Source organism: Phyllopteryx taeniolatus, chromosome 1, assembly GCF_024500385.1.
Source record: "Phyllopteryx taeniolatus isolate TA_2022b chromosome 1, UOR_Ptae_1.2, whole genome shotgun sequence".
Classification (NCBI taxonomy): Eukaryota; Metazoa; Chordata; class Actinopteri; order Syngnathiformes; family Syngnathidae; genus Phyllopteryx; species Phyllopteryx taeniolatus.
Genome location: NC_084502.1, coordinates 7,343,653 through 7,368,870, shown reverse-complemented (window position 1 = coordinate 7,368,870; position 25,218 = coordinate 7,343,653). Strand labels below are relative to the sequence as shown.

Genomic DNA, 25,218 nt, shown 5'->3' with positions numbered 1-25,218 from the left:
TTTATGTGTGTGGTGTTCTGTGTGATGATCGTAGCACACCACATGACCAAATCTGTTAAATGCCTGATTTTTTTTATCTTCATGTGTAGCGAGTCTGTAGCAGATAAAAAAATCTTTTGATATTTGCACCAATGACTTTCTTCAGGCTTCTTAGTCGTCTAAAATCACCCGAGGTTTATGTAATATTGTGCCAGCTGTTGCTTTGGCACGTACTTGAGAGCCGAAACAGATCCTTCTTGCAATGGTTACACGGCATCACTGTATCTTGCTAAAGTGGGCACGAGTGCAACAGGACGACCAAATGAGTTGATAGATGTGCAGCGTAGTAAACTCATCATCTTAACACATTTGTCACTCAGACGCTATCATCCGCTGGCAAGGTTTGTGTTTAAATATGAAAAGGGTGTGTGCGGTGGCGATTGTGTCAGCGTTACGCGAGACAAGTCTACATTTAGATGTGTTCATTGATTTGCAGCTGACACATTACACCGAGCCTATAATTTGGGCGGCCACACAAATTGGCCAAACCCTGCCCACTAAATCACACAGCAGGATGAAAGCCTCACGAGTACTGCTAAATGCTACGTCTCTATCACTTTAACGTTCATAAAACGATTCGCAATTGGGAGGAGATTTGTAAGGGTGCCGTGAAGACAATATATTGTGTTTACTGGTATCTCCCAATACAATTCACTAGGACAACATCGGTAAGCCCAAACATAATCTTTACCAGGATGAACTCCACTTTCAATCAGTAACCAACTGTCATTGTCTGTTTTGTTGAGATTATATTTAGCTTTGTTTCATGTCTTGTCTTTTTGTTTCCACCTGGACTCGTTAGCCCTGTTCCTTGTGTCTACCAATCAGCTCCCTCCAGCCACTCGTATCCTGTCCGGGTGTCTCATCAGCGAGCTTGTATTTTGCTCCCTGGTTTCTTTCAGTCTGTTTCTGTTCACTGATGTTGTTGATGTTGCTGTATTCTGTTTTATTCTGGTTACGATATGTTTGCTTTTGTCGTGAGTTCATTCCCTGAGTTTCTTTGTTACTTTAAACCTTGATGATTTTGTGTTTTTATCCCATTACATACCTTGTTTTTTGTTTTTTCTTTGAACTAAACACCATCTTGAGAGTCCTGCACCTTACCTCTCTGCTTCCCTGCATTTGGGTCTTCCACCACCTCAACAACACAAAAACCTGCACACTGTGAGTTGTTATTAACTGTATGTTTTTTTTTTTTTACTTTAGCATGCAACCAACAGTCACCAATAAAGCAAATCTGTTGACACTGCATCACTGGGCATCAGCCTGCCAGCTGAAATGTCACTCAAAAACGCATCTGTGAATATTAATGATCCTGTCGTCTGCAGCTCCCATGAGTTGAAACATCGCATTTTGTTACCCGTGGCCAGGGAGGTTATGATTTAATCGCTTCTTGATTATAAGCTATACCACAAAAAACAAACTATCTATCTATCTATCTATCTATCTATCTATCTATCTATCTATCTATCTATCTATCTATCTATCTATCTATCTATCTATCCATCTATCCATCTATCCATCTATCTATCTATCTATCTATCTATCTATCTATCTATCTATCTATCTATCTATCTATCTATCTATCTATCTATCTATCTATCTATCTATCTATCTATCTATCTATCTATCTATCTATCTATCTATCCATCCATCCTTACATCCTTACATCCTTAAATGTATAATCCGTGATTTCTGCCGCCCCCTAACACTGGAATTCACCATTACAACAAAACCTTCATCGCTTCGATATGACATAGGCTAAATGCTTTTGGGACTCCTCCTCCTTCCTATCCCGCATGCTTTCTCCTTTCTCTATGGCTCAGTTGACCTGCGCGCTGTCCATATATGGGCCTGCCCATTCGTAGGAAAAGTACGTCATTTCCGCTACGTCATTTTAGAGTGACACCAAGTGAAGCAGCACGGGAATGTATAGGATAGTCACTAAATATAAAAATAAATATTGAAAAATATAGCAAGGTGTGTCAGAAGGTGATAGGGTTAATCAGCATTCTGTTATCTACTGTTACAGTGGCTTAGGTGAAAATTTTATTTTTTAATGTTTTTTTAAATAAAATGTGTTGTGGATTATAGCTTTAATAACTCAATTCAGCTTTGTATTTGTCTGAGCGATAAGCACTGTTGTTTTGAGTGATGAGCACATTGTATTTTTTAAATAAAAATTTGAAATGTTAATGAATCTAAACACACCTACATACATGACCAGCTGCAACACGGTCACCTGTGCAGAGGTTGGACTCTTCCTCGCCAAAATTGAATGGTTTCTTCTTTAAGACATGCACCAAATTGTTGTGGATAGCTATAATATTTTATGCAGTCCTGCTAGCAAGGTCTGTACTTTTATTTTTTTTATTATTTCAAAATGACTGCTGTGAAATAGGTAATTAAAACCACAACGTTAAGGGGGTTACATTCCTGTAACTTTAGAGCTTTTTTAAAATTAAAATTTACTTTTGTCCTTATAGTAACCTTATGTAAACACTACTGTGTTTATTTAGTTCATTTTTACTGATTTGATTGATTGATTTATTTTGCTGGGATAATCACTGTTTGTGAACAGACAGTTTGGTTCTTGCGGTTGATGAAGCTCAAGGTCAGGTGGCTGGAACGAAGCAGTTCCCCAAATTGGTCACCTGAATATTGTTTTGACAGAAAAACTGTAAGCCTATTGTCATATCAATAGTGTGTACAGTTTACCACAAAATACAGTCTCATACTGTCAAATACTGTTTCTGTCACACATTCGTTTGGCCCTTTGTTTTTGCCCCCTGGGTCTTAAATTCTCATTTCACATTTACTTTTTGCAGGTCTGCCGCTGGCAACCATCAGAGAGATTAAAGGGATCCGTACGGTGCGTCCACTCTGCTTCCCTGCCATCAGGTAATGCTGCAAATAACATTAATCTCCAAGGCCATTTCACACGGCAGCTCAAGAAATGGTCTCCTGGGAACTTTCATGACTGAACATCACTGAGAGGGTGAGGAGAAGGGCAAAAAACAACAACAACAAAGTAAATATTTAGGTATTTACTAGCAGTGATTGCAGCTTTTCATCAGTCATGCATGTATATAGCAAAAAAAAACAAAACAAAAATAGCAGTTTTGCGACTTATTACATTTGTTTCCATCGTACAGTATGCCTTTGCCTGACGGACGGGAGATTTACCCTCAGACTAAATGTTAATCAACCCGGATTAGCGAGTCACAAAATTATATATATACGATATACTCCAGGTATATACTTGATGGTGAGATGCAACATTTGATGCGTTGGCATATACTGTACTGGAACTATTTTTAGATTTAACCCATTTTGAATCAAAGCGCCTTTCATGCCAGAAAGATTTAATCTGCAATACATGTTTTTTGTTATTTTTTTATTTCCACAAACATTACAAGACTGCATAATGGGAGCAACAAACCTCTTCCATACATTATTACGTATGTATTACTATTTTTATTATTATTATATGCCTAGACATAAACAGACATTCCATAATGAAGATGAAATTATAGACCCACACATGTTTGGGACTCTACTTTCAAATCATTACTCTGTACTTTATGTGTATAATGTGTATATGTGTAAAAATGCTAACAAACAAACATGTTGAACAGAGAGCGTGTCTGCAGCACTGACAAAGCACGGGAGGTGTCCGAGCACTGAAGAAGACCATCTGAGACTGACGTGACAGATATGTTTCTGTCCCTTTGTACAAGCCAGTATTGCATCAGGCTGATTTGGAATTGATTTCCAGGGGTCAAATGACAACATAGCCCATTGATTCATATTCACAAATTTAGGCAATTCAGAGACCCCAGTTAAGCACAAATGTTTTTGGAACTTGGGAGGAAACAAGGGGGGACCATCCAAGCACAGGGAGAACATGCAAACTCCACAACGATGATCTCCTGAGGTCTGAGATTCACCCCAAAACTACTGTCAATGTGTATGGTCAATTTCCAGGCTTCATTGACCAAGGTGCTGACACAAAATCTGGATTTTGCTGCCCACTGCTCCTGGGGGACAGGTTAAATGCAGAGAACACATTTGGCTTACTTTGTACATGTGAGAAATACAAAATACACCTTAGAGCCCCTGCGATTGGCTGGCACTCCCGCGACCCTTGCGAGGAGAAGCGGCTCAGAAAATGGATGGATGGATGGACCTTAGAACTGTGAACCATCACCCATGTGATACAGCCATCCGTCCATTTTCAAGACCACTTATCCTGTTCAGGGTCATGGGTAAGCTGGAGCCTATCCCAGCTGACTTCTGGCAAAAGGTACATTTACTGTCAATCACAGGGCACATATAGAGACAGACAATCATTCCCACTCACACATTCTGAGGGAACTGAACCAACGCTCAGAGTCACATGAGTGAACCACTACACCGTCACTGTGGCAGAGTATACACTGCGATATTAAGGGCTCTGTTTTCGTAGACAGAGCATCTGCGACGGGGCACAAATGCCAGCGGATTTGGATTTTCGTGCAAGCGCGAGGCTCACTGCGCGTGTTTGCCACTTTGGCAGACTGTTCTGGATCTGGGCGTTCCGGCGCAACGGCAGTGTGTCCTTTGAAATGCGCCAGCCGGAGTGACAATATGGCCCCACCATATTGTCAAGCTGATCTAAATTTAAAGGTGCAAGGTAGACCGCTAGTCTAACGTGATTTTGGTGAATTTGATCAGGGCACAGGTAGCCAGATACTGAGGTCCGTGGACATATTTCAGTCACCAGCGGTTACCACCAGCTCATTCTGTGTACCCGCTCACATTGTCTGTTGCCACACAGGCCGAGAACAGTGACAACGCTCCACTCACGCACGGATTGCTGTGATTGCGCATCCTCCTCTTGCGCAGAGATGTCTCCTTCGAGGCTGTCATTGCGCCATTTCAAGGGAATGAGAGGAGCCGCTTTGATTGGCTTTGATTGAAGTCTGCCGTAAACACACCCACAGTGGCGCAACCTGCCCACTCTCAGATCCGCCGAGCTGCTCTGGTCTACGAAATTATGAACACCGGTCTAACCCGCTCCGGGCGCACGCACGATTGCGCCTCCCATTAAATTACAGAAACTTCATTACAGAACCTCTGAACTCAATCGCATCAAACACAACAGGAATGAACTAAAAGAGTGTTACAAGCAAGCCACGCTCTCTCTCAGGTCCAACATCAGTGACCTCTGACCCCACAAATGTTCTTCTGGATCAATGGACAAACATCTCACACTCCTCCAAAGTCTTACAGCCCCCCCATATCGTTTTCCCTTGTCACTTCCTTTGAACGGTGAGGATCACCACCAGCAGCAGCTTCATTGACTGACGCTCTTTCTCACCTCGAGGCTTCCCCGCCCGGTCACTCCCACTTTGACGCCCTCACCCCACCCCCAAACACTCCCAGCGCCACTCGGGAGGCTATTTTTTGCCACTCTTCACTAAATAAGGCTGTGTAACATGGCCAGGGTAGCCGGCTGGCGAAGGGGTGTGCGCCCCTCGCTGGTACCTTGGTATAAAAATGCCAGGACAGATGGGATTTCCTCTGATCGCCCTCCACCTCACTCTCTTTCTCTCTGTCTCTCTTGCTTGTCCCCCTTTCCCAAATATACACCCTTTAACTCCATTCTGTCTAACCTGCTTTGCTCAATTTGTAACACTCTGCTGATCAAATAGTGGCCAAGAAGCTTTTTTTTTTCACATTGATAATTGATTCATTTCGGAGGCTATGACTTATTATTATCACCTTTTGTTTTAAAGGATTTTTTTTTTTCAAAGCGATGACTAAGAGGAATATGATGGGAAAAGGACAAGAAGGCCAACAAAAAGAGTAAGCAATAATTGAGATTATTTGTCAGAGAAGTCGGTGCTACGGATGATTTATTGCAATACAACCTTTAGTTGGCAAATAAACCTACCTTGAATTATATTCTATGCATTAATGTATTCTATAGTATTTTTTTTGTATGTTTATTTGTGTGCAAGATTATAACAATCTACTTAAGACATGTTCCGCTATTTATACTGAAGGAGGACAGCAAACAACAAGGATGCAAACAAGGATTTATACCACACTGTGGTATAAATCCTTGTTTGTTATTATTCTGAAAATTACTGTATGTTATTTATTTTTCTATTCGATTAAGTCAATATCTGAAAAAAAAAAAATCCTGAATATGCACTTGTATCCGGGATTTGCAGCCCAAAAGATGTATTTGATTTTTTTGGGGGGGGTTTATTTTGATCTGCTCACACTGGAACTCTTTATTAACCATTCTCTTACCTTTCTCATACTGCCAAATAGTTGTCCTCTTTGATTTGTCTTACTCGTTCCATCCTCCATGTGTTCTCCTCACCCATCGCCCCCCCTCGCCACTTGCACGCCTCTCTCACGTCCCCATTTGTCCTTCAGCTCCGTCAGCGTTCGCTCACTATCTCGCTCCATCTCCTCCTTTTCCTTCCTCGGCCACCTCGTCTGCTTGTCCTCTGTCCGCAGTGGACGGACAGCTGACACATTTCCCTGCTCAGTCATCACTTCACAGCCATTCCTCTTACACAAACCTCTCAGTGGTTATTGGCGCCTTTTTTTTTTTTTTTTTGCCATCAATTTCTGCCCTCCACCTCCTCGTTTTCCCCCTTCTTTCTTTCCTTCCTTCCTTCCTCCTCCTCCTCTCTCATTATAACCTTAAAGAGAGAGCAAGAGAGAGAGCAAGAGAGAGAGAGAGAGAAAGAGAGAGAGAGAGACAGAGGCAAGGCAAGTCCCATGACCCTTTCCTTTTCTCTCCTGTCCTCTCTTTCACTCCTCTTCCTCTCCGCATCTTCAAAGTCTCCATCGCTGATTCAGCTCCAAGCGAGGAGGAGGAGGAGAGCCACCGCCTGCAGCGAGCGCCTCACCCCGTACGGGCCGCCAGCCTCATCTGGACCACTTTGATTCCGGTAGGTGCGGAAGTGTCTCTTCATTCGCTTGCTGTTCCTAAAGTGGACTTATTAAGCATTTGCGCTCATTACATGCGTTTGTGTGTGTCACCGTGTAGTGGAATTTTCTATCAAATCACTCCCCTCAGGCGTCGATGTGTGTGACTTGCACTTAATTTTCCATACATTTAAGACACCCTGTGTGTCAGATTTATCGCATAAGCGCGGCGCGCGGTGCACGTGGTGGAAAACGCCACCTCGGCACATGTAGTTGGGGTGAAAAGGTCAAGGGTTGTGTTTGTGTGTTCTAATTAGCTTAAATAGTCCCGCTGTTGTGCTTCACACATGCATATTAAAAATGCACGAGCTCACTACGCAGGTTTACCTTCCTTTTTAACTTGCAGAATTGAGAAAGTGTAAGAAACGACGTGCTTAAGTCAACCGTGTGGCCCCGTGTGTGCATTTATTGGCGAGGTGCGCCACCAATCCCATTGATCACGATGACGTATTTGTGCGTTCATTTTTCTACTCGGACAAAAAGTATGACCCATAAGGGATGTTTAAGATGCTTCACCCAAATCCAAAGCAAAGTTGCCTCACAGCTCAGTGTGACCTTAATTCAATCTATTAATCGACACATCTTCATCCACAGACACGCATGTGTGTGTGTGTGTGTGTGTGTGAGAGAGAGAGAGAATCTCCACAAGGGGGAAGAGAGGTTTAATAATAGTTTGAAGCAAAGTTTCTAAAAGCGTAATGCATGTCCTCCCATTCCGCTCCCTCACTTGCACGCTCTAATTTTACCCGCGTCGCGAATACCGTGGAGATCAGCGGTGGTCAGCTGTCTTGTCAAAGCTCCTGCGGAGATGGCGGAGGTGGCAAAGTGTCAGGTGTCCGAGAACCCATCGGGCGCAGCCTGGCACGGCTGCGCCGCTTATAGTCGACACGCAGCTGTTAGTGGACGCAGGGTACAGGGACTCCGTGTGTGCTGGTGCTAGCCAGAGTGGATGTGAAACTTAATGTGGAGTTACATTTGGAATATTCATCCCGATTGAGCATGACTGCAGATCATGTCATAAAGAAAGAGAATCCATCTTTGCTGACTTGGGCTTGCTTGTGAGTTGAAAGCCAAGTGCATCTCTAACGGCCGTTGCGTACACAATTTAATGCGATTCGTGTGCTCTAAATAATTCATATAAGTGTTGTCAAAGTAAAAGTAAAGTACAAAACCATGTCAAAAGACTTTTTAAAAAAAAAACAAGTTCAGGGTTGATAAATAAAGGGGTGCATCGCATTAAAGCTTAGGCGACAATTGGGTTTCTATATTTCATTTATATAGTTTCACTTTTATCGATTGCATTTTCTGATTTAAAAAAAACCCCACCTTTAATCATGAGAAAAACAGTAAAATACGGATTGAATTTTGTGCTCTGGGTGTCTGACCCATTAGGGGAAGTCATCGTTTTGACATTATTCCAACAATTTTTCCAGATATCATTCTCATCATTTCAAAAGATGCGATATCAGGTCAGTCACCGATGTATATTCGCCTGACGTCGGTGCAGGCGGTGAAGGGTCCCTTTCCGCTCATTGCGAACGTGAGAGTGAACGGTTGCTTGTCTCTCCGTCCGCCGCCCTGTAATGAACCGGCGACCAGTCCGGGGTGTTGTCAGCCGGTGTCAATTGTGCCTCCATAATCCTGAGAATTCTTTTGCTGTACTTTACGTATTGCACTGAAGTGATTTGTGAACTGGTCACACTTTCAAATCTATTTTGGAAAGCGGGGACAGTTGGACGTGCTCACATTTGTCGTAGTGCGAGCTCGAGTCACACGTGACTCGACGCTCGTTGACTCGTTGATTGACTCAACATTTGTTCCTTGCCTGGGAGAACGGACGGAAGGAAGAAAGGAAGGAGAAAGGACCAGTGTGATTTACGGTAGAGACTTTTAGTTTAATAACTGGGCGGGCAGCCCTGAAGTGCGCTGTCCCCATGGCACTATTCACACAGTGTTACAAAAAACAAAAACAAAGTGGGGGCACAGGGGGATGACATATTCGTATAGTTTGTGCAGGTGGAGTCGATACGCTGACCCAATTTATGGTCAAAGCCTGGGGCGCAGGACATGACACAAATTTGACACAAAAGCAATTTTCACAATCTTTCTGTAAGTCTATTTATGTCCCGGATTAAAATACACTTGCCATTTTTCATGAGCGTTATTCATGAGAATATGTCAGCAGTTTCATATTGCCGTTCAAGGTATCGTCTGCATAGCTGTAAATGTTCTCTGGGCGCAATCGAATACTTGACGGAGGAGCACAACTGCAAACACAGTCACAGCTGTTCATCCAATTCAATCTCACAAACGCACATTAACACGCGGGCAAATTTGGCACCGGACCCTTAAACATTTTCTTTCCAAACGGGCATTAAGTGCCTTGATGAAGCGATGGTTCAATTCATTAAACGCACAATTCAGCCTTTTTACGTTTGCTTATACATTGGTATTGATCCCTGAGAAAATGGTATGCGCTTGTGCGTGTGTGCGTGCGTTTGCCTGCCCCCCCCCCCCCAATTCTGTCAATGTCATCATCGTCATCAGCATCAGCACTGTCATCATCAGGTATCTGCTACGGATTTTGCAATGCACCATTTGGCATATTTTGTGTGCTGCTCCGCGCGGGACTAAAAGTTTTTAAGCAAGAATGAGAGTGTGTCTTCCAACCAGAGAAAGAGAGACTGCAGAGGCGAAGGAAGCGAAAGGGAGAGTAAAGCATTTCTTCCTTCCTTTCTTCTCGACTCTGCCCTGATGCATCAGGGAGTGGGAGGAGAGGGATAGTTGGGGAGGGGGTGTGTGTGTGGCGAGGTGGTGCAATCCAACATCTGCCAGTCGGTAAGTGCAACATCTCCCTCATTTTCCTCCCCGACACTCACACACCTCACTACCGAGTTGTGACACTCAAGGTGAAAGTGTGACAATGCAGATTGATGACAAGCTCACCAGATGTTGCAAGTAATGCATCGTCCTCCACAGTTTATGGCCCAGCAATTTCTAGTCCTATGGCTTAAATCTGCATTTCCGCCCTCAGTATACTCCTGCACCTTTTGTCCTATGCTCTTAGTTTGAATACCGCAGCCTTAGCCTTTAACAGTTTAGTCAAAGGTTGGAGTCCTGCAGTTTTTGGACCGCATCTGAGCGTAGTTCTCAGTTGCAGTCCACAGTGAAATCTTTAGTTTAGGTCGTCTACAGCGTTTGTGCTATACTTAAGACTCTCAGCTTTCTTGTAGATTTAGACCTCATTTATCCCTTCATATGACTGCCTTAGATTTAGCTCTTAGCTCTAGTACTCAGTTTGCTCTTGAATATTTCATTCTTTATTTTTCGGTTTAGTCCCGCAGGGTTAGTTTGTCAGTTACAGTAGCGATTTTTGACTTGAGTTTTGGCCCATACGTCATTCCTCCGGCTTTTATTCCTAAAACCTTTTGACCTGTTTGATGCAGTTCTGTCAATTTAGGTTCATTTGTTAGTTGAATATAATCATAGCGCTTTAGGCCAAATCTTTAGTCCCTAGGTAAATTGTAAATGCACATTATTTTCGTGCAGCTTTGGCGACCATTAACACAAAATATTTTCTGAACTGTTTTTTTTCAGCATGGTGGACGACTGGGTAGCACATCTGCCTCACAGTTCAAATCCCGACCGGCTACTCCGGTTTCCTCCCATATCCCAAAAACTTTGCGTGGTAGGTTGATTGAAGATTCTAAATTGCCCGTAGGCGTGAATGAATGTGAGTGCGAATGGTTGTTTGTTTCTATGTGGCCTGCGATTGGCTGGTGACCAGTTCAGGGCGTACCCCGAAGATAGCTGAGATAGGCTCCAGCACGCCCGCGACCCTAATGAGGATAAAGCGGTACCGAAAATGGATGGATGGATGTATTTTACAAATATTTTGGGGAGCTTTCGATCTCAGAGTATAGTGGTAGATTTTATTGATTTTTTTTTTTTTAAAGAATCATATTAGTGTTTCTGTATAAATGCTGAAAACGTTTGTCTGAAAAATGGGAGGGCACACCCAATTGTGTGTGCAGCCTGCGCATAATCGAGCGTGTCACAGTCAATACAGTAATGTCGGACCACAGCACCGTTGTAGCTTTTGCGATAGTTTTACGAAGATTCTGAATTGCGTGTTCGCTCGAACGGATTACGCGTGTGGTTAGTGGCCGAGCAGACGAGCAGCGAGTTCTGCTGGGATGGCCGAGCCATTTGTATACGAAAGGCCACTTTATTGGGGAATTGTAGAAGAGAAGGGCTGCAGCTTGACCTGGTGATAGTTGCGCACGAAACATCCCGACAGCTCATATCCTGTATTTAAAGGAGGCTTTCAGTCACCACGAAACATTTGGGAGATCGAGTGCAAAAGGAAGTTTGAAGTGATGTAATTGGAAGTGTTAGTGGAAGAGGCAAACATATTACAAAATCGATCGATCGCTCTGATAATTTGGGGGGGAAACCAGGAACTGCATAATAGCCAGACCCCCAAGACTGCAACAGGGATAGGCTCCAATTAGCCACACCCTGGATAGGATAAGCTGTAGAAAATGGATGGACGGATGTCCCGTGGGTGGGTGGGATTCGAGGAAGCAGGACCTGATGTCACCAAGGACTGTGGCCCACTTGGGGGACATACTTCTTTATATGCCCATATGAACAAGAGCAGCTATGGAATGTAAAGAAGTATGTATCTCAGGTCGGGACATTTGACAACCAACAACCAACTTAGTTGTTAATCATCAAATGATTGCGCCATTGTGACCGGAGAATGTGTGGTATCATATGTCATCGAATTTGCAAAACGAGACAATAAGGTGCAGCAGAAATATTCAGTCGCAAAGCGGAGATGCTGCAACAGCACTTTATAATCAGCATTGTCGGCTAGCGTGCCATAGATGTTTGGGGTATCGCTTTCAAAGTAAACTTCATGTTTCTATTGTGTGCTACCGGGGAGCTTTCGAATAGCATAATTGCTTAATGGATGGCATGGTCCAAGAGCACGCCGCCAGGGAAGGAAGAGCGCGTCATGTAAGATTAGACTCCTGTTTGTCGGCGCCTTGTTCCAATTTCTGGCCTGGTTTAAAGCTTAATCTCGCATTTAAACAATCAACAATATTGAGCACAATTGAAACACTGCGCTCCACTTAATGCGCAGTCTTTGTTATATGTCACCCAGTTTGGGTTTAAGTATCAAAAAAAAAACAAAAAAAACCTCACAAAAAGTCAAAATATGACTCATACTAATGTCATGAGGAATCAAAATATGATTCTTGTAACATGACAACTATAATATTATGACTTTAAGCTCTTAACATATGAATATATTCCATCATGTTGTGACTTTACTCTGATTACAGTCCATCTTATTTTCATTCGCTTGCAATTTTTAATAATTAAAATTGAAAAATAGCGATATTTTTGTGTCATTATTATTTAATTCTCGCAGCGTTATCACGTCATACTTTTGAATATTAGGACTTTGTTCTTGTAACGCAACTTCATTTTAATAACAACACGACTTTTTATGAGGAACTTTGAAACTTTGTTACGAATGTATTCCCAGAGCTTGAAAAGTTTTCTCTCAAGTGGCTTTAATACTCCAAATGCAATCAGACAGTGACCGTTAAAACAATGATCAAACGATGGGAATGAGCAAAATGAGAAATAACCACCGATGCAGGATTCACTTGCCATTGAGAAGATATTTCGCAAGCGCACGAAGGCCGTCACGGTGGAGAGAGCGATGACTGGATTGATGTGGTATTCTGCGCTGGCGTTTGACTGTGTATTACACGGAAGGGGTGGGCTAGGTCTCGTCGAGGGGCGGGTATTGTTCTGTCACTTTTCCTGTGTCAGCAGGTGGAAGCTCTCATCAGGACATTAAATATGCAACAATGCTGACTGCGGCACCGTGCTGAGCCAGCCATAGCCGCATGACTGGATGCGGGAGGGGGTCCTTTGCTAGCGAAACGGCAATGCGCGCACGCTCACACGTACGTTACACGCACGCAGGGATGCCCCGACCTTCCTTCCCTGTTCTCCCTCACTGCCTGGGTACCGGCCGCTTGACTGCTTCCCCATCTGTGAGCCTACACGCGAAGAAAATCCCACGGCAGCTACAACTGCAGCGATCGAGGAAGATATGCATGACAACAACCTGGAAACGTAAAAGCTGATGAATAAACTCCTGTCTTTGACCGCACACAATATTTGCCCATCTTTTGAGCCACATCTGGAGTGTGGACTCTTAAGGACCAGTCCCTGTGTGAATCTCATTTGATTGATTGATTATATTGATGCTTTTTCAATTCTGTGGGTGGCCACGTCAGTATCGTGCAAACAGAAGCCGCTCGGAATCTGATTTGTTCAAATTCAGAATCAATTTGTCTCATTGGCTGCAATGGAAGAATCAATTAGTTTGAGTCAAACTTTTGCCATTATGAAACCCTTATCAACCGTCCATGCAATATTGCAACAATTTAATATTCCTAATTAACATACACGTGTCGAATGAGCTATTTATTGGAATCAATTCAAAAGGAAATACAACTACTCGCTCTTTAAATGACAACGAAAGATGGAGAGTTTGGGCAAATGTTTACTTTCATATTTGTTTGCAAGACGACTGTAACGCAATGCAGCTACCGTGATGGATTGTCGCTGTTTTTCTTCCAATATCTCAATGACACAATCGTTATCTAGATTGACCGTGTTTTTATTTGGAGTTTGGAACTTGATCCAAAAAAAAAATAAAAAATACACAGACTATACAGAAATCAAATTAGTCAGTTATGAGTCATCATTCAGCCTTCGTAGTCATACGATTAAAGTGGAATAGCAACCCATTGCTTGACACACGCGGGCACGCACGCACGCACGCACACACCTATACACAAACACAAACACACACACACACACACACACACACACACTGTAACTACCTCCAAGAAGCCGATCAGTCCCCACTCTGGGATTGGGATCAATGGTGAGGTCATTTGTTTCAATCAATTAAACAGACATCTGCTTGAATTAAACGCCATTAGACTGCCAAAACCCAACCTCTCCCCAACACGTGTGTGTGCGTGCGTGCGTGCGTGCACGTGTGCCTGTCTAGATAGAGAGAGAGAGAGAGAGAGAGAGAGAGAGAGAGAGAGAGAGCGAGAGAGAGAGAGAGAGAGAGAGAGATAGATAGATAGATAGATAGATAGATAGATAGATAGATAGATAGATAGATAGATAGATAGATAGATAGATAGATAGATAGATAGATAGATAGATAGATAGATAGATAGATAGATAGATAGATAGATAGATAGATGCTCTAATGTGTTTGTGCACAAGGAAAGTTGTAAAACTTGAATTACTGTACAGGTACTTTCAGCACGTGTTCTGCACATAAAGGGAGTGCGGCTTGTTTGTTGGTGGTCGGAGGGGCCGTCGGCGCAGAATGGCAGCCACGCTTCCGTCAGGCTGCCCCAGGGCAGCTGCGGCTACACAGGTAGCTTACCGCCACTCGGATGTGACTGTGGACTCAATGAATAGTGTGGGCAATTGTGAGGCATCATTGTGTGAGTCTGGATTATCATCATCATCGTCATCGTCATCGCCATCATCATCAAAAGTGGCGACTTTTTTTTTTTACACGCGACTGTAAATCCAATGCATCCTCCAGCCCAGTGGGATACACTGAGTAGCTCCGTAGGCAGCTTTGTATGGCTTGTGTACTGTTCATAGTGCAGAGAAAGAATGAACTCAAAAACCAGTTGTGTAAGCCGGAGTTGAAATGAAGGGCTCCCCCGAGTGTTTTCTACACGTCACGCGATGCTGCTGACACCAGAGCTAGCTGGTCCATTATAGAAGATATGAGGGAGAACACAGGGGATAATGTTATGCACTGATGTTGTGAAGTCATTAAAGGGCACAGTGGGGCTGCCCGCTTGCGCAAACATGTGCATTTTAATGCCCACATCCTCATTTTCTGAATTTTTTACAGTCATGTTAACCTTGAAATAGCATTCAAATAATTGTATGGTCCACTGTATTGGAATATAAGCGCCTTTGCTTGATTTTACCCAATTTTTATTATGTGAATTTCTGAGTGTGACTTAAAGGTCCTGTATTTTTGGTTATTTAGACCTCCATAGAGCGACTCTCTAACACGGACTTAGTATAAAAGTGTCAATTTCATTTCAAAAAATTTTCACACACTTGTGAGTGTCAACAAAAGGCCCCTCTGACATCTACTTCTGTTTGACCCAGTTTTGTATCCGCTTTGTCCATATTTGGCTTTCCTCTGATTGGTATATACTACCTACACCTATACAATCATGGTATTTCTTGTTTTAAACTAAACTTTTTCCTAACCAGGAATTGAATCTCAATCACAAGCTAAATCATCCTCTTGAATTTTTTTGAAGGGAGAAAATGCTTGAAGATCTTTTTTTTTTTTTTTTTTTACACAATGTAATTGTGTACAGTATGTGAATGTAAAAAAAAAATAATAATAACATTTTAAAAAAAGCTGAGACCCTAATGAGGATAAGCGGTTTAGAAAACTGATGGATTGATGGATGGATATGTTGCATGTTATTGGACAGACATATGTTCACATTACGTGTGTACGCGACGAGATTAAAAGATGGTTACGTAGTTCGTACGTTGCTGTGAATCTGAAGACAGTCACGCTAACTTGGTCACTAACAAGATGGGCCTCAGTTAAAATTTTTTTTTAAATATGTTGCTCTTGCTATGTCCCTGCTATGAATGACTATTGAGTCTCCAAGGTCCTGCCTGCCGTGGCGCCTCATTTGAGAGATCCAAAGATGCTGAGCGGGCCCTCCACTGCCCTCCACTAAGTGCAAATATCCAGGAGAAGAGAAAAAGATGACGAGTGCAGAGTCGGAGGAAGAGAGACAGAAATAGAAGTTGAAATGCACTGTATATGTGTTGAGTGTGATAGAAAAGGATTGAAAAGAAAATAAGAAAAAGTAACATTCAAACACTTTTGTGTGCATTTAGCTAATAAGAAAGACATGGATTCAATGATCAATACGCCCAAAAAAAAGAAAGCGAAAAAAACAATACAGGATGAGAGCTAGGTCGTAAAGGGCATAAATTACCGTGAGCATGAGCACGGGTCCCTCAAAATAAATCTCCCAAAGCCATAAAGAGTTATGCGTTGTGATCTGTTCGCCGGATCGTTGTGTGCTTTGCGATAATTGCTTCCATTTTGTAGCCGCGAGGCTATTACTGTATATGATAGCTGGATTACCGTCTGCACGAGTCAACGTTCCATACTTGCAAGAAGCGCTGAATCAACAGAAGAAATGCGGCATAACTTGGAGGTTTAGTGAACAGAAGAAGAAAAAGAAGAACAACCCTTTATTAGTGTTAACAGCGGGAGTGTGTGTGTTGGCCCAGGGCTGTCGGACCACTTATGGCTTCCATTTTGTAGAATAGTGAACACATTTCCCCCCTTGCGGATATAACGGTAACCGCGCATTAACTTGTGAGTGTGAAACAAGTGAACACACCTCAAACCATGAATAGGCGTGCAAATGTAATTAATCACACTGTCACTATGCATAAATAAGGTTTAATATGTTATAATGAGAATATATATATATATATATATATATATATATATATATATATATGGATCCATCCATCTTCCTCCGCATATCCGAGGTCGGGTCGTGGGGGCAGCAGCCTCAGCAGAGAAGCCCAGACTTCCCTCTCCCCAGCCACTTCATCCAGCTCTTCCGAGGGGATCCCGAGGCGTTCCCGGGCCGGCCGAGAGACATGGTCTCTCCAGTGTGTCCTCGGTCGTCCCCGGGGTCTCCTCCCGGTGGGACGTGCCCAGAACACCTCACCCAGAAGGCGTCCGGGAGGCATCCAAAACAGATGCCCCATCCACCTCATCTGGATCCTCTCAATGTGGAGGAGCAGCGGCTCTACTCTGAGATCCTCCCGGATGACCAAGCTTCTCACCCTATCTCTAAGGGAGCCTGCGGAGGAAACTCAGTTCAGCCACTTGTATCCGGGATCTCGTTCTTTCGGTTATTGGAGGACCCTGCCGAGGGTGAAGAACTGGTCTATTGTTCCACGGCCAGGACGAAAACCGCACTGCTCCTCCTGAATCTGAGATTCGACTTCCCGACTGACCCTCCTCTCCAGCACCCCTGAATAGACCTTACCAGGAAGGCTGAGGAGTGTGATCCCCCTGTAGTTGGAACACACACTCCGGTCCCCCTTCTTAATCCAGAGGCACTGTCCCCAATGTCCACGCGATGTTGCAGAGGCGTGTCAACCAGGACAGCCCCACAACATCCAGAGCCTTTAGAAACCGCTTGGCCAGCCGGTACCCATCAACTGCCTCAGGAGTCCCAGAGGCCAAAAAGGCCTGATAGGACTCCTTCTTCAACTTGACGGCATCCCTCACCGCTGGTGTCCACTAACGGGTTCGGGGATTGCCGCCATGACAGGCTCCAACTACCTTACAGCCACAGCTCCAGTCAACCGCCTCGCCAATGGAGGCGCGGAACATGGTCCACTCGGATTCGATGTTCCCTGCCTCCCCCGGAACATAAGCAAAGTTCTGTCGGAGGTGGGAGTTGAAACTCCTTCTGACAGAGGATTCTGCCACACGTTCCCAGCAGACCCTCACCATACGTTTGGGCCTGCCACGTCGGACCGGCATCTTCCCCCACCATCGAAGCCAAATCACCACCAGGTGGTTATCAGTTAACAGCTCCGCCCCTCTCTTCACCCGAGTGTCCAAGACATGCGGCCGCAAGTCCGATGACACGACCACAAAGCCGATCATCGAACTGCGACCTCGGGTGTCCTGGTGCCAAGTGCACGTGTGGACACCCTTATGCTTGAACATGGTGTTTGTTATGGACAATCCGTGGTCATCACAGAAGTCCAATAACAAACAATCGCTCGGGTTCTGATCAGGGGGTGGGGGGGGCGTTCCTCCCAATCACGCCCTTCCAGGTCTCACTGTCATTGCTCACATGAGCATTGAAGTTCCCCAGCAGAACGATGGAGTCCCAAGCGGGAGCGCTCTCCAGCACCCCCTCTAAGGACTCCAAAAAAGGGTGGGTACTCTGAACTGCTGTTTGGTGCATAGGCACAAACAACAGTCAGGACCCGTCCCCCCACCCAAAGGCGGAGGGAGGCTACCCTCTCGTCCACCGGGGTCAACCCCAACGTACAGGCGCCGAGCCGGGAAGCAATAATTATACCCACACCTGCTCGGCGCCTCTCACCGTGGGCAACTCCAGAGTGGAAGAGAGTCCAACCCCTCTCGAGAGGACTGGTACCAGAGCCCAAGCTCTGTGTGGAGGTGAGCCCGACTATATGTAGTCGGAACTTCTCGACCTCGCTCACCAGGTGAGAGAGGTGACGTTCCACGTCCCTTGAGCCAGCTTTTGTAGCCGGGGATTGGATCGCCAACCCAATCCCTATGGCCCTCCCACAGGTGATGAGGCCATGGGAAGGGGGACCCACGTTACCCTTTCGGGCTGTGCCCGGCCAGGCCCCATGGGTGCAGACCCGGCCAACAGGCGCTCGCCTTCGCTCTGTTCTCCCCGTGCTTGTGAGGGTTTTCTCCAGGTATGCCGGCTTCCTCTCACATTCCCAAAACATGAATGTTCGGTTCACGGAAAACGCTTAATTTTCCATCAGTGTGAATGTGAGTGTGTGTGCGCTTGTTTGTCTGAATGTGCCCCGCGATCTGCTGGCAACCAGTCCAGGGTGTTCCCTCACCTGTGACCCTAGTGAGGGTAAGCGCTATAGAAAATTGATAGACTGAGTGTATTGCAACTGTATCGTCACATATTTCCCAAAACTAAAACTGTACGTCGCCAGTACTTATACAGTTCCACTTCATACCAATAGGGGGAGGTTAAAAAAAAAAAGAAGAAAAAAAGCCGTGTTTTAAACTGCACTGGACAGAATGTATATCAAGTACACCTATGTGACCCCGCTGCACCCTTTAATGAATCAAGGCTGAAATAAGTCGAAGAGGTGGTTGGTTGTAAGCGGGGGGCGGGGCATGGGAGCGTGCTCAGCATGCGAATAAGAGTCACTGGAAGAGAGAGGAAGGTGAAGACAAACGGCAGGGTTGCGGCAGCTTGCAGAGTGTGGATCGTGACGTCGCTCTCCCGTGAATTGAAACTGCATCTTCCCTACAGTGACAGTGAAGGAAATCCTTGAAGAACAAAAATACAAATAAAACACCCAAAACGTGCCAATGTAGTACCTGAGGTTGTTTCATTTAACTTTGTGGGGGCCCTTCTTCGACCTCTTAATCCAGTCTCATTTCACAAGAGAAAGCAAAGCTTTCCCCAGCTTTTCAAGATGCCTCCCTTTTATCTGCTGTGTACCCGATGTGCAATATAAATATAAATACAGTGCATAGCCTTATGTGAGTTGAGTTTACCATCAGATAATTGGCCGCCCTCGAGCATCTTTAAACAACACCATTTCCACCGTGTTGGAAACTTCCTCTCAGCATTTTCTTAACACATAAAATCAGAGCGCAGCACAATCACGGCAACATTGGCAGAGCCGTTATTTTCGTCTTTGTCGTGTATTTATTTCTGTCATTAAAGTTATAGATGGGGTTCCGGTGTGTTGACGACGTGTTCAAGCACGAGTCAATGCTGGTCGGATTTAGATAACATACTTGTCTCGTTGAAGCTGATATGCTGTATACATGGAGATATGATTTATTGAGGCATCTGTCGTGTCGTTCTTCCTGTTAGTTTGAACCGACACAATTCAGCACATGGAAGTGCAAGAAAATCTCCTTGGCAGAGGTAATAATGTCCTCATTTTTGTTGCAGCATGCACGGTGCGCATAGTGGGCCTGCCTATATATGCTGCTCTTTACTTCTCGCACACCTTATGTCTAATAACCAAAATGAATGAGGTGAAGAAGTATCAGCAAACACAGAATTGTATATTGTTGCATCCTTCTTACCGTGCATGTAGCACAATAAAGACTCTTGATTCCTGCAGTGTTTTAATGGACTAAAATAAATTACAGACTGCGATCATCCTCAAAGAAAGGCAGGAAATGTGTTCCCGCAAGAGGAGCAGATATAATGAAATATATCATGTAAATAGCTATTGATTGTCTTTAGGGCGTTGACGTGAGATTAAAAGGTTAAGTAAGGAACAAAAAGATCTTTGTGGATAAAACCATTGTGAGGTAAAATTAAGACTATAAACACTGCAATAATTAACATGTATGAGCTTTGACCACTCAGTAATGCCCGCGACTGTTGGGGCATTTGAGATTGTGTTCAGGATCACGGCTGAAAGTGCTCACAGGGTTAGTTTGTATGTACTGTGCGACAGATACAGCAGTGGCACAAGGTCAAGCAGGTGACCCTGCAAAGTAGTAGTATTATCATCGGCTGCAGTAACCCACGGAGGACTGTCAAATGATAAAGCATCCGTTTTTCGTTGTATCATTTCAGTACCTGAGCAGAGTTGACCTCGCAAGGTCAGCACATATTAATATATTTTTTTTATTTCTTTTTTTTCCATCCGGAAGACGTGTTTTATCTTCAGCGAGCGTAAAGCGGATAGTAAAAAATTGTTCTGTGATGCTCCGGTCGCTTGCTCTGATTAAGTGAGTTACCTCTGCCAAGCATGAAGAGGAGGAATTTTGTTTGGATTGACATTTATACCGTCAAATGTTAAGTCAGATTGTGTTGACGCGGCTGTATTTACCTGTTACACAGGTAAACACAAACTTCTTTTTGGCTTTCCTTTGCCAGAAGTATTGTGGCCTGAAGGGCTAGCTAATGTGTAAAAGTGGACAATGTTTTACGTTGACTACCTAATGTAGTCGACAAGAAATTGTAGCAAGAAGTTGTGGTTTGTGGCTGTTATAAATATTTGCAGTTTTCATACTTTTCCACATATACAAAAAGTATTCATTCATTGCGGTAGTATTTGAACGTTTAGCAGTATTCTAAAGGATCCCGGTAACTTCGCGCATTATCGTGGTCACGAATATGGTGCTTGTGGACGACGAAATAAGTTGCCCAAAAAACAATTTGAGCAAATTTGTTATTGAAGAAGTGCGTATCAAACTGGTAGCCCCAAAAATAACTTACCAAAGAGATGTTGAACTTTTTTTGTGTTGCTATCTTTAAAAAAAAAAAAAAAAAACACCACTCAACAATGAGCTGCATTTAAAAATGTGTGTTCATTAGTGTAAATTTGAACATGGCAATATTTCAAGAAATCAAATACTGGTATAGCTCAAAGGTCAGTAATGTTGCCAAACCATAGTAATGCGTGCAACAGTGCAAGAAAGATCATTTTGCAGTGGTAGCTGTTTACATATATATATATATATATATTAACAGAGCACTTCTGTTTTCACTCAACCTATCTGAGAAAGACCAGCAGGTATAAATACAACCGGGCCCCGAAGATAAAGCTTCCAGCCTGACCGCAGGTCAACTTTTTTTTCATTAGTAGAGTGGGGCCTTGCATTAAGCTAATTAGCAACCGGCAGACACTCTCATCAGACATTGGTGCATCGTCATTAGGATGGTTTGTGTATATGTGCTCCATTCAATGCAGCATTACAGATGATTATTGCCTTCTTAAGTGGATTTTAATGACTCTTTTGTAACAGCGGGCTGACTTCTGTCCAGGCCTCCCGATCAGGTCGTGGTTCGATATGAGCTCCGCCGGCCTTGCCCATAACATCGTCACGCTGTAACCCGACAGCGGGTGGCTCGCTGAGGTCCACTTGGCCTGATTAGGAGAGAGCGAGCAGAAGGAAAACACAAGCCGACACTCAGAGCGGGTTGAGCGATGGGAAGTTGGGCTTGGAGAGCTCTGGCGTCAAGCCACGAAATGAAAATAAGACGGTGAACTATCGTGACAGAGTCCGCTGTGGGACTGACTTGGAAGCGGCGCGCCCGGCGGTAGGCCGGCAGCTGTTCCGTAACACGCGCTGCCAGCGGGTCCCCGGGGATACCTTGCACCGCGGATGACCTTCCCGCCGTGACCCCCTTGACTGACTTTCCCACTGCGTCGTCCCCCGCCTGTCCCCACCCAACCCTCCTCCCTCACTGTCTTTCAATATAAGGCCAGGAATGCAGTAGGCAGCACACAACCAGAATAGACAAGAGGCCCGAGGGAGGGATGTACCGTACGCACGTGATGCCGCCCAAATAGCCTTCCAGTCTTCCAGGTTTTGGAGTTTTGGGAAATTCGACAATATTTGACATACAACTTTCAAAAAACGATTACGAAAACATGGATTTACATTTGATGCTAAATCTATCTCAGGAAATTCTCACCAGAATATTATCAGGCAGTGGTGTCGTTAGGCCTAATTCAGAGGGGGCATCAACCCCCCCTAAATAAACAGTAGTATTATTCTGCTGCTGCAAATCCCCTTAAAAATACAGCAGCACAACTAACAGTCTCATATTTTGCTCCAGTTTTTCAGTCCTCTTTAACTTTACTGTCCATGACTCTGTCGCCTTGCACTCCTGGTTCCCTTTATCGATTTAAATCTTTCACAAGGCTTATTCAAATGTTATTTCTTTTAATGCCAAAGATGCTCAATCCTTTCGTTAAACAACTTGACAATGTAATTTCACACAGGAGAAAATAGTGTCACACACTATAAAGGATGATGAAAAATATGTGATGCTTCCCCTCGCAGCTTCCATAGCTTCTGATGTTTTACACCAGGCAGGAAATGAAATTTGATTTCTAAACAGCTGCATTGCTGCCGGAGGTACTGTTGATAAGAGTGTTTGATATTATTATTTTTTTTTTATAATATGCATTAATTCGATAAAACAGCTTTTGGAGGTGACTCAAAAAGTAGGACACGTTTACTAATTTGAGTCCATTTTTAGATGAAATCACCCCAAATACTAATAAAGATTGATATTTTTGACACATTCAAAAACATTTGTAAAAATACGTCACTTTTATACGGGAGCGCATTGCTGCCACACCAAAAAAAACACTTTATTTTTTTTTTGGTATGAAATCCTACAAAACTCATGAAGCTAATCTTGCTGCTGGAATTGTTGCCGATGAGTGTGAATTTAAAAGCAATAAGCTCAAATGAGCCTCCAAATATTACAATGTCAAACCACTTCCAGTGTACTTTTGCATGCAATGTTGAAAACTGATGCTGTACAGGGAGGTCTACTAAAGGTACCACCTTTTAAACCTACATTCAAATGGTGTTTCTATGCAGTAGACTCATGCACAGATAGACAATTCCGCATAATTCTTTTTTTTTTTTTAAACACCAGTATGTGGTGAAAACAAATGTACGTATTCAGCCGGAAAATATTGACAGCTTGCGTTGTGGGGTCAATACGCTGTTTGAACAGTTGAGTCTCTAACGATGAAATGTTAAGCAATTGGCTAACAGAGCCAGCAATGATATGCCGGAGATGCGAGAGTGCCGAGTGCGTCATCTGGGCACTGCGGCGCTCCAGACAGAAATGTAGAAGCCGTGCGTGCGCGTGCGCGTGCGTGTGCGTGTATGTGTATGTGTTCGAGACAAATGTTGCACAATGCCAGAGGTCATCAGAGTTAATTCTCCTGCCGTCCCGCTTGCGCCTTCATTCGTGCTATTGGCAGTTTAGGTGATGAATTCATTGTTGCCTCAACTTATGTAGCTCCTTTCTTATCTCTTAAGGCTCCGTCCTCCCCAAACACACACTCACACACACACACACACACACACACACAAAGACACAATCCACCTGATTTCTTTTTTCATCTTGTTTGCTCTTTGCCTTTCTGCATTCCACTACCCTCTTAATTTTCTTCATCTCCTTCCTCCATCTTCACTTCATTCCTTTTTTTTTTGTATACTTATGATTCGTCTATGCAAAACAAATGCTCTTTCAAGGGCAACGTCTGATAATCAGCCACCATGTGTTTACTGTGTGTGTGTGTGTGTGTGTGTGTGTTGTGCATGCTTGTTCTGATACAGCTGCCACAATCAACTTTTCCTATTTTTCCCGTCTCGCTCTTGCAGGTGTCCATCCGGAGTGCTTCTCCAGATGCAGCGACCTTCTGTCCCAGAATCCGCTTCCTCCCCATCCCCAACAGCTTCTGTAAATGCTTTGCTAAAGCTGGTAAAATGGAACCAAATCAACTGTTCAATGGATTTGGTCCCCTTCAACCAGCTGTAGCTGTGCATTGATCGCTCCGACTACTTACCCCACCCCCCTCCACCCCTCACTCCGTCTCACGCACGCACATGAAAATATGAGGAACCAGTGTCTGTACAGAAAAGTCATGTTACACGAGCCTCAACAGCCACACTTAAAAACATATAAACTATGTTATCTTGAATGATGGTGAAAGGAAACTGCGTTGCTTTAAATGCATGTTTTGTTTTGGGGTTTTTTTCTGAGTGCATGCCCCGCCCCCAAATAAAAACAAATAAAAATACAAATCTTTGATTGTCTGACTAATCTTTCATCAATAAAAGACACTCCATTCCAACAAAGGCCTCATGGAATCTTATTTCTTGGTTCGCCAGTGAGTTTCAATGCATTCTCAATCTATTTATGAGGCGAACACCCCATTCATTTAAAAACGAATAATTGCGCAATACATATTACTGTACTGCATGCATGCCAAGTACCTACAGTAGAACCGTTATCACCCAATCGCACAGTTTCACTGGAGTAAAACAAAGTGTGGCACGGGCGAAACTATAAATTCCACTTCCACTCGCACCGTCAAATGCCGCGTTGCCATCTGTAGGTGTGACTTGTTGTAAATGTGGCTGCAAGTCCTTAGCAACACTCAGCTAAGATCTCCATTTGCCTCGGTCAGGAAGTGATGGATGTGAAGCCTGGTAAAGAAAAGATGGTTTGCTCTCTACAAATTGTGATCGAATGCTGCGAGATGTGACGGTGAAATGATTTGAGGACTGTTACTGTTTATACATCCATCCATCCATTTTCTTTACCGCTTATCCTCACTTGCGTCAGGGGGCGTGCTGGAGCCTATCCCAGCTATCGTCGGGCGGAGGGCGGCGGGGTACCTAGGTAGCCCGCGGCCCTAGTGAGGAGAAGCGGTAAACAAAATGGATGGAGGAAACCAGAGTGCTCAGAGAAAACCCACCCCGGCACGGGGAGAACATGCAACTCCACACAG

General features: G+C 44.0%; 1 long non-coding RNA gene across 2 annotated transcripts; it reads left to right on the top strand.

Annotated features, from left to right (window-relative positions):
* Positions 1–4,744: 4,744 nt before the first annotated feature.
* LOC133475257 (uncharacterized) lies at positions 4,745–24,508 on the top strand. Of its 2 annotated transcripts, XR_009787770.1 has the most exons (3): positions 4,857–5,889; positions 6,886–6,995; positions 24,086–24,508. It is a non-coding gene; the product is annotated as an uncharacterized LOC133475257 (long non-coding RNA). The 2 variants fall into 2 exon arrangements; XR_009787766.1 differs by having other exon boundaries at positions 4,745–6,995.
* The last annotated feature ends 710 nt before the right edge of the window (positions 24,509–25,218 follow it).